Genomic DNA, 15,595 nt, shown 5'->3' on the forward strand with positions numbered 1-15,595 from the left:
TATCTCTCTCTCTCTGTCTCTTTTTCTTTTTTCTCCTCTCTCTCTCTCTCTCTTCCCTTTTTCCTCTGTCTCCTTTCACAGAGCCAAAATCAATTCTCACTTTTCCTCTTATCATATCCAATTAACACCTTCTGTCTGTTGGTCTGGACTCCTCACCCTCCCAGTCTTTAATTTAGACGCATTTCTGTTTTTTGCTTATACCTTGAGTAAGGGGGAAAATGCCGGGAGTATGTCTTTACTGTCAATGGATGCTGCAAGACCGGCTGGATTCCTGGCGTTTTTACCACAATTCCAACCGCCCAATGGTACAGTAGATATGGGGAAAATATGAAGGAGTTCACTTATCAAAGAGTTTCCTCTATTTTCTACCTTTCAGAAACTAAATGATGTTTCATCCTACTGTTACATCAGGGATGGGTGACAAGAGGAGCAGTGGGTGTTGGAGGAGCAAATGATGGTGTTTCCTTAGGGTTTCAACTCTCGGAAACAGCATACACTGCTGGGCAATTTGAAGAGGCTGCTCGGAAATCCTGAGTATTTGAACCATGAGAAGGCAACACAGAATGAGAAAAATCACAAGTGAACGCTGCACAGAAAGCGAAAGTGAGGAAGTGCCAAGTGGTCAAACAGTAAAGCAGAGCCAAGTGTCAAACTAACAATGAATATCAATTAGCACTGTCGTTCCCTCACAATAAACCATGCAATATAACAACATTACTTCTCCCTTAAATAATATCTGCTGATCATTAACTAGTTTAGAGATGCTACGTAACCTCAAATATATCCAGACTAGTGAAAAAATTTAAAATCTAATTTTTCTGTTAATAAGTTCCTTTAACTGCTCAGTAAATAAACAGCCTCTAGGCTCCCAGTTAATGTAAACACGGGAATTCAGTTGAACAAAAGTCATAAACTCTTTTAGGTTTTTTTTTACAAATAGATTCAATGGGGGAAAATAAATCACAGTTGCCTAGAAATTGGATTTCACCATTTGCAGGTGAGCTGACGACGTGTTGTCAAAAACACCCCAATAAATTGCCTGCAAATTAATACATGAAATTGATCATAAGTATTGGTATGATTGTATGCACTCATTTGCTTAAACATGATCTGGACTGTTCCCAAATAAAACAGAAAATTCTGGAAGCTTAGCAGATCAGGCGGCATTTATGGAAAGAGAGGTAGAGTTAATGTTTCAGGTTAAAGCGTCCAGAATATGTGCAGCGTAACTCTGTGAAGAAGGGTCATCGAGATAAGCCTCCCCACAACTTCCACTGTTGGAAGCTGATGCTCCTGGTGTCTTGCTAGCTCTCCTGGTGGCTTTCTTCATCCTCCTGCTCCCCTTACTCCTGAAGTTTTTTTTTTCTGCCAATATCTCCTGTTCCTCAGGCTTTGGATCTGATGGATGTTATTCCCCTGGCACCAGTCCAGTGTGCAGCACACAAAGTTGTAGTATCTAGACCTGTTGGGTGTTTGCAATAGGATGCTCCCCCAGATTGGTCAAGATCTCAGGACCTCAGTTTTGGAAGACCACTTGCCCATCTCTTGCGATGGCCCTCATCAGCCGTGAGGCGTACTCCTTGTGGCCCAGGATCCACGCCACCAGGATGTGCCTTCAGTGACCCTGAGGATGAGGGTATGGCATGCACTTCCCAGAAGCATGGTCTGACCATCAGAGAGCTGATCCTTGAGGAAGAGGGGAAAATATTGCTGAGACAGAGAGGTTTAGTTAACTTACTGAGGCCCTTATGGGCACAGGAGAGCAATCAATGTCAGCCTGGAGACAGAGCTTCAGGATTTGAGAGAATAAATCTAAGACAGAGATGAGAAAGAACTGCTTTTCCCAAAGAGTGGTGACTCTGTGGAATTCTCTGCTTGAGGAGGCAGTAGAGGCAGCCTCATTAAATTATTTTAATCACAGATGGAGTGATTTCTTTTAATATAAGGGGAATTATGGGGAAAAGGCAGGTAAATTTAAATTTAAATGTTTAAATTTAGACATTCAGCATGGTAACAGGCCCTTATGGCTGACAAGTCCCTGTCTCTCAATTACACCCCATTGATCTACAAGCCCCGGTACGTTTTGAACAGTGGGAGATAACCGGAACCACCGGGGAAAACCCACGCAGACACGGAGAACGAACAGATTCCTTACAAACAGCGTGGGATTCAAACCCCAGTCCTGATCGCTGGCACTGTATTGGCATTGCGCTAACCGCTACGCTAGCTGTGGAGCTGAGTCCATGTCCAGGTCAACCGGGGCTTTGCCATTCTAGGGGAGGGCTGCACAGCTGAACTACTCCCAAAACAAACCACCTCACAATAAAATTGAACCAGATCTGCTTCAGCTACTTGGAGAGATCCTTTGGTCAGGAAATTAAAAGGCTAAGGAAATAAGACTGCAGTGCTGGTATCTGAAGCAAAAACAGAATTGCAGGGGGGAAAGAAAAACATCCAGTCAAACAGTATCTGTGGAAAAGGAAACTAGTTTTGAAGGAGGGGCCTTGACCCTTGATGCTTTCTTTCCAGAAATGCAACTCCACTTGCTGAACTCAAAGTCAAGGTCACCTTAACTGCAACCATAGGAGCAGGCTAGACTCCAGATTGTGGCCAAATGTCTTGTCACAGCATTTCTCATATCTCTGCAATGTTGGCCTCAGAAAATATGAACCTGTGAAGACATTGTTGATTAGAGATACCTGCATTGGACAAGGAGTCCCTGAACACTGTGGGAGAAGCCTGCTTTTGCCTCTTGCTACGTTCACCACACCACCTTGAATGGCTACTGCACTGACTCTGATAATGGAATGCAGTCAGCAGTCTTCTTTCTTTGGCTTGGCTTCGCGGACGAAGATTTATGGAGGGGGTAAAAAAGTCCACGTCAGCTGCAGGCTCGTTTGTGGCTGACCAGTCCGATGCGGGACAGGCAGACACGATTGCAGCGGTTGCAAGGGAAAATTGGTTGGTTGGGGTTGGGTGTTGGGTTTTTCCTCCTTTGCCTTTTGTCAGTGAGATGGGCTCTGCGGTCTTCTTCAAAGGAGGCTGCTGCCCGCCAAACTGTGAGGCGCCAAGATGCACGGTTTGAGGCGTTATCAGCCCACTGGCGGTGGTCAATGGGGCAGGCACCAAGAGATTTCTTTAGGCAGTCCTTGTACCTTTTCTTTGGTGCACCTCTGTCACGGTGGCCAGTGGAGAGCTCGCCATATAATACGATCTTGGGAAGGCGATGGTCCTCCATTCTGGAGACGTGACCCATCCAGCGCAGCTGGATCTTCAGCAGCGTGGACTCGATGCTGTCGACCTCTGCCATCTCGAGTACCTCGACGTTAGGGGTGTGAGCGCTCCAATGGATGTTGAGGATGGAGCGGAGACAACGCTGGTGGAAGCGTTCTAGGAGCAGTAATATCAGCTGAAAGGTGCTATGCCTTGTATCTCAGAAGGTGTATTAGAGTTCTGCAGCTTCTCTTTTCAGAGTTCCTTGTGTGCCCAATTTCCTGAAAGACTCAGTGTTATCTGAAAATCATCTAAAACCAAGTCTATGTGCTGCTGTGCTTTAAAATAGGCACTAATTTATAGGGCAGTGTTAATAATATACAAATAAACAGAGTCTGTGGAGAATGACAACACAGGAAATTCGTAAAATTAATAGAAATAGCAAATACTGATGTCAGTGGAAAAGCAAATTCAAGATGAACCTAATCATGGAAACCAGTTAATAATCTACAGATGTTATTGAAGGGAGTTGTAATGTTATTACTGTATATTGTGTGGTTAACTTTACGGTCAGGAAAAACCAGCAGCGGTTGATATTCACTGCCTTTTGCCTGCTTGTCTCCATATTACTCTGACTCTCTGTTTGATCACACCAAGGTCTCACACTCTCATTGCCTGAGTGTACACTCATTTGTATTTTTCGCCTCATTCCTTCCTCTCTCAATCTTAGAGCCATAGAACATTGCAGCACAGAAACAGGCCCCTTCAACCCTTCTAGTCTGTGCCAAACCACTTTTTTTGCCTCATCCTCCATCTTCTTCTTGAAGAGACCATCACATTCATCATTTTCCAGTCATCCGGCCCCTCACCTGTGAAGAAGGACGACCAGTGCCTCTCCTTCATCTCTGCCTGACACATGTTCACCAAGACCGGCAGGAACTGCCTGAACTCTGACTGAAATTGATATTTTAAATTTTAAATTTGGAAATATAGCACAGTAACAAGCCATTTCAGTCCACAAATCTGTGCCATTCAATTTACACCCAATTAACTTACATCCCTACTACATTTTGAAAGGTGGGAGGAAACCTACTTACTTTCCTACCTATCTATCTTTCTGCCCACCTCCCTACATACCCACCCACCGTAACTACCTCCCTACCATCCACCTACCTCCCTACCCACCCATCCACCCACCCACTTACCTCCCTACCCATCCACCTATCTCTGTCCCTCCCTACCCATCCACCTCCTCCATCCCTCCCTACATACCTCCCTACCCACCCACCCACCTACCCATCCACCCACCCACCCACTTACCTCCCTACCCATCCACCTACCTCCATCCCTCCCTACTTACCTCCCTACCCACCCACCCACCACCTACCCATCCACCCACCCACCCACTTACCTCCCTACCATCCACCCACCTCTGTCCCTCCCTATTTACTTCCCTACCCACCCACCCACCTACCTACCCATCCACCCACCCACCCACTTACCTCCCTACCCATCCACCTACGTCTGTCCCTCCCTACTTACCTCCCTACACACCTCCCTACCCACCCACCCACCTACCCATCCACCCACCCACCCACCCACTTACCTCCCTACCCATCCACCTACCTCCGTCCCTCCCTACTTACCTCCCTACCCATCCACCTACCTCCATCCCTCCCAACTTACCTCCCTACCCACCCACCCACTTACCTACCCATCCACCCACCCATCCACTTACCTCCCTATTATCCACCTACCTCCGTCCCTCCCTACTTACCTCCCTATTATCCACCTACCTCCGTCCCTCCCTACTTACCTTCCTACCCACCCACCCACCTATCTACCCATCCACCCACCTACCTACCCATCCACCCACCCACCCACTTACCTCCCTACCCGTCCAAGAGAATCTTGCCGGGATTGGACGCCATGAGTTATAAGGGGAGACTGGATAGGTTGGGACTGTTCTACTGGGAGAATAAAAAGCTGATGAAATCATGAGAAGCATAGACAAGGTGGATGGTCACTGTCTCTATCACTGGATCAAGGAGTTCAAAACTCGAAAGCCCAGAGGAGGGAACTAAGGTACAACGTTTTACCCAGAGGGCAGTGGGTATATGGTCCAAGCTTCCAATTGTTACATTGTTAGAAGACATTTGGATAGGTACATGGAAAGTTTTAGAGGAATATTTTCCAAATGTAGGGACTAACTCAGCTAGGCATGGATGAACATAGAAGAATACAGGCTCTTCGGCTACTATATTATGTCTAAACCCTCCCTACCTCATAACACTAGATATTTCTTTCATCCACGTGCCATCTAAATGTTTCTTAAATGGCCCTAATGTTCCAACCTCCACCACCACCCCGGCAAGGCATTCCATGTGTTGGGCCAAAGGGCCTAGCTGCATGCTGTCTCGTTCTATGAGTACTTACATGAGCAAATGAGGCAGGGATTAGATAGCAGTCCGGAGGCCTCCCATCCAAAATCTGCAGATGGTTCATGGCTATGGGCCACCAATGCTGGGAAGAGCTGCCAACGTAGTAAAGGACTCATTTCACCCCGGCCACACTCTCTCCTCTCTCCTCACAAGTGCAAAGTCATGCACCATTCGATTCCAGGACAGTTTCTCACTTTTATCAGATTCCTGAACAAACTTCCGGTTAGTAAACAGTGTTGCCCTTGCTCTGTTCTAACTGATCTCTCCATGGAACTTCATACTGGGTATTGCTTGACTTGCTGTGCTATGGCCTGTGAACTATTTTGTAACCATGTACGAATACACCCTTCTCACTGTAGTAACTGTAGTGCACCACCGTGGGGCGCATGTATATGAGCGCGTGTGAGCAGTTTCCTGAGATGGAAGGCATCAGTAAGTAAAGTCTCTTCTGTTATTTGAATCTTGCATCTCTAAGTTATTTCAGAAGCCTCCCAAGTAACACAGAGACCCGCCTGAATAGCACATTTCCTGCACCGTTTTGAACTTGAAAATCTTGAAACGACAAACTTGAATTCTGGTACGTCGCGGAGAAATCAAAGCGGTAGAAGGGGCCCTTCATCACTAACTCCGCACCGATCTGCAAATCAGTGCACCCCGCGGGAAAGAGAAGGCGTGAAATCTCAGAAGACATTCCGACCTGTACCCCCCCCCCCCCCAACCCCGTCTGATCCCAATTTTTCAAAGCTTGTATTTGGACATAACGTCGAGGTACTCGAGATGGCAGAGGTTGACAGCATCGAGTCCACGCTGCTGAAGATCCAGCTGCGCTGGATGGGTCACGTCTCCAGAATGGAGGACCATCGCCTTCCCAAGATCGTGTTCTATGGCGAGCTCTCCACTGGCCACCGTGACAGAGGTGCACCAAAGAAAAGGTACAAGGACTGCCTAAAGAAATCTCTTGGTGCCTGCCCCATTGAGCACCGCCAGTGGGCTGATCTCGCCTCAAACCGTGCATCTTGGCGCCTCACAGTTTGGCGGGCAGCAGCCTCCTTTGAAGAAGACCGCAGAGCCCACCTCACTGACAAAAGGCAAAGGAGGAAAAACCCAACCCCCAACCCCAACCCACCAATTTTCCCCTGCAACCGTGTCTGCCTGTCCCGCATCGGACTGGTCAGCCACCAACGAGCCTGCAGCTGACGTGGACTTTTTACCCCCTCCATAAATCTTCGTCCGCGAAGCCAAGCCAAAGATTTGGACGTGAAATAAAGGATTCTCCCTCCTGCCCCCCCCAAATTCTGATCACTGCGAACTTTGGCAGAATACACTCCAGGCGCCTCCTGGCCCAAAAGAGAGGGGAGAAGCCATCATGTCTTGGACAGGGCAATGCCCGGACCCGACTCAGCCCCCATCACGTGTGCATTTTGTAACATGATTTTTACACGCAAGTTTCAGAGCCATGGAGCGCAATCAGGTTTGCGTTGGACTGGAAGCGATGGTCCCTGATTGTCAACAGTGTCGTGGCGCAGTTTGTGGGCGTCTTTCAATATTTGCCCCGCTCCAAAACGATTGACTGACGCACGCTCCCCCCCCCCCCCCAATGCTACACACGTTAGGAAGGGGGCGGAGCGGCCGCTTGCAGTCGGGGCGAGGTGAAGTCTCCGCTGGGCTCAACTTTTGCCGCCGAGGGAGAGCGAAGCTGCCCATGTCCCCCTAGGAGCGAGGGGGAGGCGAGGTAACACTTGCACTGGTCATGCGATGGGCACCCACCGTGTTTCCTTCCAGACGATTGATTTGCTGAAGGAGGGTGATGGAGTCGAGCTCAGGATTTGATTCCAACTTCAGAGCCGCACGTCTCATTTCGGTGAAGACGGTGCCTTTGGAAGCTCCATCCCGACTGCAGGGAGTAAAACAGAAGGAAAGTTGCGGGGGAAATGAAGAACTTTGGCTGCCAGCTTCTGCCCTTGTAGACCTTGGAAGGGTGAGCGGAGTGTGTGCGTTGGACGTGACAGGGGCACTGACATTTGGCTGCCACCAAGGCGAGCTCGGTCCACGTGTCCCCGTCCCCCCGCAGTTTGGGGGGGGATCGCCCCACGGTGCCCCGTTGGGGGGGGGATCACTCAGCTAAAATTGAGAGAGTTCACGTCTCTCTCTGCACGTCAGCGAACGAAATACTGTCGAGCTCGTAACCAACCTGTGCCCTCCCTCAAAACGCAAGTCATGGCTTTAAGCGAAGGATGTCGTTCAGAGTTGTCTCCCCAAAAGCCGTTCCTTCCGAAGGGGGTTTGAGTCGATTTTCATCTCGCAGTCTGGCTGGGTCTCGAGTCCTCCAGAGTGCGGAATGGGTCGAAACAAGAGCCACTCCGCCTGCTAGTCTCTCGCTGAAGGCCAGAGATGTATCCACCCCAGCCATCGTAACTCTTTTCTGGTCTCTACTGGGCGGAAGACTGAAATGCAGCAACCAGAGGTTGGAGCTTTGAAGGTGGCTGGGGAGGAACCCAAGAAAGTGCAGGCATGGGTGAAAGTTGGAGAAGTGCAGGGCTTCAAGGGAGGTGCATCCTTTGGGCCCTTCTCGACATCAAGAGAGGCTGGGTGCATAGAAATAGGAGAATAAGGAAAATGTTAGATGTTGTAGGAATGTTGTCTTATAAAGAGTTAAAAATAAGAAAACAGAAATGGAAAAGGAGGAAAGGTAATGATGGAAAAACAGAAAGAGAAGATAAACAAAATATAAAAGGGCTACGCTGAACTATATGTCTTTAAATATTAATGGAATACATAACCAAATTAAAAGGAAGAAACTACCAAATTTAAATGAATAAATGTATTCCATTAGAAAAAATAACATATTGGTTAAGAAATAATATTGAAATATTCGAACAAGTATAGGAGCCTTACATTAAATACAATAGCGAAAACCTACCGGGGACAAACATTACCTAAGTTGATGGAAGGAGAAGGAAAGAAAAGAATGGACTCAGTAGAATTTCTGGTGTAATTTTGTTGAAGGACAACATTGTCTGACTGGCTTAATGCAACCTTGATTGTATACCTAAAATGGATGAGGGGGGGGGGGTGGGGGGGTGGTTTGGGAGGAAAGGGGGGGGGGAGAAAAAGTCACTGTCTATGTGTGAAAAGAAATAGTGTATATCATGGCTAATGTGATTTATGGTGTGAAAAATAAAAAAATTAAAAAAAAAAAAAAGAGAGGCTGGGTGCTGACTTCGCTGAGCACCTTCCCTCTGTCGGCACCAGTGCCAGACCTTCCATTGGCCAACCATTGCAGTTCTGTGTTGCACTCCCACGCTTGGAGGTCTGTCCCTGGCCTCGTGCACTAATCCACCCGCAAATTGGAGGAACAACATCTGATTTTCTATCTGGGCACTCTCCACCTAGGATGGCATCCAGTTTCTGCTAACCTGCTCTCCTCTTACCCCCGTCAGCTGAAATGCAGCAACCAGAGGTTGCTCTCTTTTCACCCAGCCATCCCTCCTCCCCCTGATTGCTGCTGTTCCCCTCCCTCCCTTCTCCACCTTGGTGACCACCCCTTCCCCCCCCACTCTTTTGTTCAGACGCCTACCAACATTTTTCCATACCTCAAGCCCGAAACATCAGTTCTGTATTTTTTATCTTTGCTACATACAGGACACTGACCTGCTGAGTTCCGCCAGCACTTTTTTTTTCTCACTTCAACCATGGCGTCTGCAAAAAAAAAAAAAAAAACCATGGCGTCTGCAGATTTTTGTGTGTTACTTTTAAGTACCCATTGGATGTGATCCGAGGGGCAATGTTTTCATCCAGAGGATAGTCAGTGAGTGGAACAAGCTGCCAAAGAGCTATAGAAAAAGGGTATAATACCAATTTTGAAAAGATGTGGACAGAAATAAACAAACCCTCCAAATGCTGGAACCTTGAATGAGCAAATAGAAGCTGGAGGAACTCAGTGGGTCATCCGTGGAGAAAAATGGGCAGTCGACATTTTGGATAGTGTCTTTAAGGTGAGGGGAGAAAGCTAAAAGGAGGTGCATGGGGTGAGTTTTTTTTACACGGAGTGGTGGTGGAAGCAGTGCTGTTTAATAGGCTTCCAGCAAGACCCATGAATGGGGGGAAAGGGCTATGATCATGTGGAAGCTGCAGGGATTTAGTTTGCCTCCTCTTTCAGGGAACATGGCTTCCCTTCCACTGTGGTCAATTTGATCCACTCCCATATGTCCTCCACTTCTCAGAGTTCAGCCCCCACTCTCCTCCTTAGCTGATATGGTTTCCCCTCGTCCTTTACTTTCACCCCACCACCAACCTCCGCATTTGGGGCATCATCCTTCATCATTACCACTGGCTGCCACTAGACCCAACCACCAGCCCCATCCCAACACTGACTGCAGTGGAAGGCCAACAAGGGATTCGGTGCCAATAAGAAGCTGTTTGAGCTATATTATGTAATAAAACCAGAAAGTACTCAAAAGAAATAGTGCAAATTAGGCAATGTGGGAGGTAAAACATGCCTGATCTGCTGAGCTTTTCCAGCATTTTTAAAATTAAATTTAAATCTAGACAAACAGCATGGCAACAGGCCCTTTCAGCCCACGAGTCTGTGCCAGTCAATCACAGCCAATTAACCTACACCCCTGGTACGTTTTTGAATGGTGGGAGGAAACCAAAGCCCCTGGGGAAAACCCACACAGACACGGGAAGAACGTAAAACCTCCTTAAAGACAGCACAGGATTTGAACGCTGTGCCCAATGGGCACTGTAAAAGCTTCGTGCTAACCGCAATGTTCCACCCATTTTCTGCTTTTATTTCAGATTTTCAACATCTGCACTATCTTTTGATGCTGTAGCCCAGGGCAACTTAAACCACTTTGCAGCCAAACAAGTATATTTCAAAGTGCGGTCAGTGTTGCAATGTGGTGTAGCAGCAAGCTCCCAAAACCAGCAGGGTGATGATGACCAGCTTATTTTTTTTAGGGGAATTGGTCAGGGGAGAGATATAGAGCAGGATGCCAGGAGAATCTCTCCATTTCTTAATCAGAATATAGACATGGGATCATTTGCATCCACTTGGGTAAATACACAATGCTGGAAAAACTCAGCAGGCCCAACAGCCTACTTTGCAGAGCAAACATAAACATGCATAAACAACATTTCAGGCTTGAGCCCTTCATCTAGACAAAATGTAGGCAAGTGTTTGAACAAAATGGTGGGGGCAAGGGGAGGGGGAGGAGCACAGGCCTACAAGGCAGGAGGTAATAGGTGGATAAGGGTGGAGGAAGGGGGAGGAGCACAGGGCTACAAGGCAGGAGGGTAATAGGTGGATAAGGGAGGGAGGGCACACCAGCAAACAGGGGAAGGGGGGATGACTGTGAATGGAGAGCTAGAGGAGAGAAGACGACGAATGGGAAGAGAGGGAGAATGGCGAGTGGTCTAGCAGAAATCGGAGAAGTTGATGTTAATGTCATTGTGTCGGAGAGTGCCCAGATGGAAAATTAAGTGTTGATCCTCCAGTTTATGAGTGGTCTTGGCACGATCGTGCATGGGGCCATGGACAGACATGTCAGCACGGGAGTGGGGCGCAGAATTGAATGTCCTTCCTGATGAAGCAGTGCATCAGAGAGACTGAATGTAGATCACTTTGCTGCTTTGCTGAACACCTTCACACAGTCAACGTAGGTGGCAGCGTTCTCCCAGTGGCCAACAATTTCAATCTCCATCCTTTCAATTGTCTCCATGTCCATCTTTGCCATCATCTCCATAATCAGGATCATTTATGATGCTGACTCTGCTTTGTTGAAACAGTGGCTCATGTGGATGTTTACGATGGACAGGAGGTCAGTGGCCATAATGGACTTAGCTGTGTTTGCCATTTTCTGTGCCTCTGGGTACTGGTTTCCATGTATGTAGATGTGAGAGATATGGACTGGATGCAGGTTAGTGGGACTAGGCAGAAAAATAATTTGGCACAGATGAGAAGGGCCTAAGGCCCTGCTTCTGTGCTGCATTGTTCTATGGTTATATAACATGCAACATTACAGCACAGGCAGGCCCTTCTGCCCACAATGTGCCAACCTGTGTAAATCTACTCAAAAACAAAACCTTCCTTACCTCATAACCTTCTATTTTACTTGCATTTGCCTACTTGTCCAAGAATCTTTTTATAATGACTATTGTACTAACCTTAACCATTTGCCTGACAATTCATTCCAGACACCCTTGACTCTGATGTGTTTTTAAAAAAAACTCCCCCCGATGTCGCCCCTAAACCTGCTTCCCCTCGCTTTGTACAGATGTCCTTTAGCATCTCTGCTCTCATCCTGGGAAATAGGTGTTGATCCTCCAATTTGGCTACCCACCCAATCTATGCCTCTCATAATCTTATAGACCTCAATTAAGTAATCTCTCTTCCTTCTTCGCTTCAAAGAGAAAAATCCTTGGCTCTGCTAACCTTGCTTCTTAAAACGCATTCTCCAATTGAGGCAACATCCTGGTGAATTTCCTCTACACACCCTCCATAACTTTCACATCCTTCCTGTAATAAAATGACAAGAACTGAACACAATATTCCAAGTATAGTCTAACCAGAGTTTTATAGACCTACTGCAACATTACCTCTCATCTCTTTAACTCAAACCCTTAACTAATGAAGGCCAGCATACAACAAGTTTTCTTAACTACCCTATCAACCTATATGGCAACCTTGAGAGATCTATGGATTTGGACATCAAGGTCACTCTGTTCTTTTATACTGTTGAGGATTGTGCCATTAACCATATACTCTGCCTTCAAGTTTTGCCTTACAAATTGCAACACCACTCTTATCCAGATTGAACTCCATCTGCCAACTTTATGCACAACTCTACCTACAGTATACTGTATCCTGTTGTAACCTATAGCAACTTTCTACAGTATCCACAACATCGCCAATCATAGCGTCATCTGCAAACTTACAGACCACCACCACCCCCCCCGCCCACCCTCTACTTCTTCATCCAATTCATTTATAAAACAAAGAGTCCCAGAACAAATCCCTGTGAAACTCCAGTAGTCACTGACCTCCTGGGAGAATATGTTTCATTTAAACAGGAAAGCCAATTCTGAATCTACACAGCCATAAAGTCAGCCTGACTATCCCTGATTCGACTATACTTCTCTAAATGCTTATAAATCCTGTCCCAAAAGGTCCTCTCCAATTGTTTGCTCACCACTGACGCAAGACTCACTCATTTATAATTCTGAGGATTCTCCCTTATTAACCTTTTCTAAACAAGGCCAACACATTTACCATTCTCTAATTCTCTGGTACCTCCCCTGTGGCCAGGAAGGACTCAAAGATAATTGCCAATGGCCTTGCATCCTGAAGGTCATATCTTGTCTGGTCCTGGGTGCTTATCATCCTCATTTTTTAAAAAGATCCTTTCTTGACTTCAACGTGCTCCAGGACATGCACTTGTTCCATTCTGACAGCACCTTGACCGAGGTCCCTCCTTCTCTGGTGAACATTGAAGTAAAGTATTCATTTAGGACCTCCTAACTTCCTCCACCTCCAGGCACACATGGCCTCCTTTAACCTTAAGCAGTTCTACCCTCACTCTCATTATCCTTCTGTTCTTCCAATGTGCATGAAACAGCTTGGTGTTTTCCTTAATTCTACTTGCCAAAGCCTTCTCATGCCCCCTTCTAGCTCTCCTAAATCTTTTCTTGTTACTTCCTAACTATTGCATAACTCCCACCCTTCAACTCAATAGTTAATCCCACCAGATTATCCTCCTTTTCTGCAGTTGTGATACTATCCCTGATCAGTAATGCTATTCCTTCCCTCTCCCACCTCAGTTTTACCTCCCATCCTATTCCTTTTGAAACATCTAAACCCCGGTACCTGCATCAGGCAATCCTGTCCTTGTGTCAGGATGCCACAGCATCATAATTCCACATACTCTAAGATCCATGCTCTAAGTTCATCTCCTTTATTCCTAATACACCTTGCATTGAAATAGACACATTTCATACCCTCCAACTGACTACATTTATGCTTCACCCCCTGCCTGTTCTTCCTCAAAACCCTCAACACTTTGCCTCAACCGTTCCACAATCTGCTCTATTCTCTTTCCTCACATTCTAGTTCCCATCCCCCTGCCAAACAAGTTTAAACCCTTCCAACAGCTCCAGCAAACCTATCTGCCAGTATATTGGTGAGATTCAGATTTCTTGTCAGAGTACATACAAGACATCGCAAACAAACCTGAGATTCTTTTTTCCTGCGGGCGAGGCAGAATTACTACTTATGGGTAGTGCAAAAAGAGCTGTACACATGTAAACAAATAAAGAACTGTAAACAGATAACAAATGTAAACAAACTGTGCAAGATGGAGAGAATAAAAAAATCAATAAAGTGCACAAGTAAGAGTCCATGATTGTTGTTGGACTCTAATGGTGGAGGGGAAGCAGCTGTTCTTGAACCTGGTGGCGAGAATCCGAAGTGGTCCCCCTCTGAATCTATGTATCCTCTCTGTAAAAGAAAGCATGGATTTTGTAGACAGTAGTAGCTTGTCGTTGCTAGCCACGCATTGCACAGATGTGTATCAAGGATGTATCATAATGATTCAGGATTCTGAAGCATTGGCAAAAAGCTTGAACCAAAGCATACCAATGATTGGCACATGGTAAGACAATGAACACATGGCAAGATTTTGATCTTGCATATGCTTGTACCTTTTGGGTAGCCAGACAGTGAGAACTCTTGCCTCATGGTGCTGTTACAGGACAGCTGCAAGTAAAAATAATTGTAAACCTGCTTCACACGAAAATGAAATGCTCATTTAATCATTGCATGGAATTGAGGGGCAACTTCACTCAGTTGGTAGGGTGGTGGTCATGCAGCACAGAAACAGGGACTGTAACTCTGCTGACCATGCATTGCCGATCTACTAATCCCATTTACCATCACTTAATCAGTGGCCTACATATCAGGGAGGGAGCAAAATTTGTACCTCCCAAGACAGAACCCAAAATAGATATGTGGTTGTGGGATCTTGTTGAGCCTGCTGGTGTCTGCTAGTATTGCCTGCATGACAACCATCACTGATAACTCAATGCGTGGCAAAAAATGTACAAGTGGGTGGAGATAGTGCTTTGGATGCTTAAACTTCCTACCCTCGAGTGTCTACATATGGGACAAGAAATGCATTGATTTTTTTTTTTACTTGCTTGTTCCATGGAGAAATAGTAGCTAACAGTAAAGCACACTGTAATGCAGGGACCGGTAGTCCAGGTGCTAGGTTCATCTAATCTCCTGGTTCCAGGGCTGGAACACCGACTTCCTGAGATGTTGGGTCTATATCTGGTTCGATTAATTTTTGCTGGCCGTGACTAGGGTCTGTGACATAATGGTTTTGTTCAGCCCATCATCTCCATGCCTGCATTGGGACTGTATCCTTGCCTTTTGAAATGTCTGTTATAATTCCCTGACTCTTCAGCGCCATTTGTATGACATTACCAAACTAGGATGTAAAGGCAAAAGATTAACTTGGTATTTACTTTTTCACTAATGTACGAAATCGAGATGGCTTCAATGAACTTCAAGCAAGTGAAGATTTTAAATAGATTTATTTTTTTAAGATTTTAAGATTTTAAAAAATATTTCAAAACATTATTTAAATCTCATTGAACGAATAAGAGTTATTGACAGGGTAGACAAGGAGAATATTTCATCTGGGGAGAATCTAGTTGGGGTTTATTTTCCCAACTTAAGTTTGATCAGAAGGAGTTGTTTTTCTCTTTTAGAAGACAGTGAGGCTATCTATTTGTGATTTTTTTTTTAAATTAGGAAGCATACCTTTTCCTTCATTGGATATTTATTGAAAGGTGCATTTGGGGTGTGAACTTTAACGCATGGGCCACTTGCATTGACCTGTTTTGACTTTCCATGCTATATCCTTCTCAGACTAATCCAA

The 15,595-nt window shown here is 46.0% G+C and overlaps 1 protein-coding gene and 1 long non-coding RNA gene across 5 annotated transcripts in view; one reads left to right on the top strand and one right to left on the bottom strand.

Moving 5' to 3' along the window:
- Positions 1 to 8,112, bottom strand: part of LOC138763065 (uncharacterized) — a 48,562-nt gene extending 40,450 nt beyond the window's left edge. The window contains exons 1-3 of one of the 2 annotated variants that reach the window (XR_011357303.1): positions 7,846 to 8,104; positions 7,422 to 7,548; positions 1,149 to 1,686 (exon numbers count right to left, since the gene is read on the bottom strand). This is a non-coding gene — a long non-coding RNA (uncharacterized lncRNA). Of the gene's footprint in view, positions 1 to 1,148; positions 1,687 to 7,421; positions 7,549 to 7,845 lie in introns of those variants that run through there. The other variant, XR_011357302.1, reaches the window with a different exon arrangement.
- Positions 7,114 to 15,595, top strand: part of LOC138763061 (ETS domain-containing protein Elk-1-like) — a 111,155-nt gene continuing 102,673 nt past the window's right edge. Inside the window, exon 1 of one of the 3 annotated variants that reach the window (XM_069936638.1) lies at positions 7,114 to 7,632. The gene's annotated coding sequence lies outside the window, so the exon portion shown is untranslated. The remainder of the gene's footprint in view (positions 7,633 to 15,595) is intronic. The other 2 variants (XM_069936635.1, XM_069936636.1) reach the window with 2 other exon arrangements.

Source organism: Narcine bancroftii, chromosome 5 (assembly GCF_036971445.1).
Source record: "Narcine bancroftii isolate sNarBan1 chromosome 5, sNarBan1.hap1, whole genome shotgun sequence".
Lineage (NCBI taxonomy): Eukaryota > Metazoa > Chordata > Chondrichthyes > Torpediniformes > Narcinidae > Narcine > Narcine bancroftii.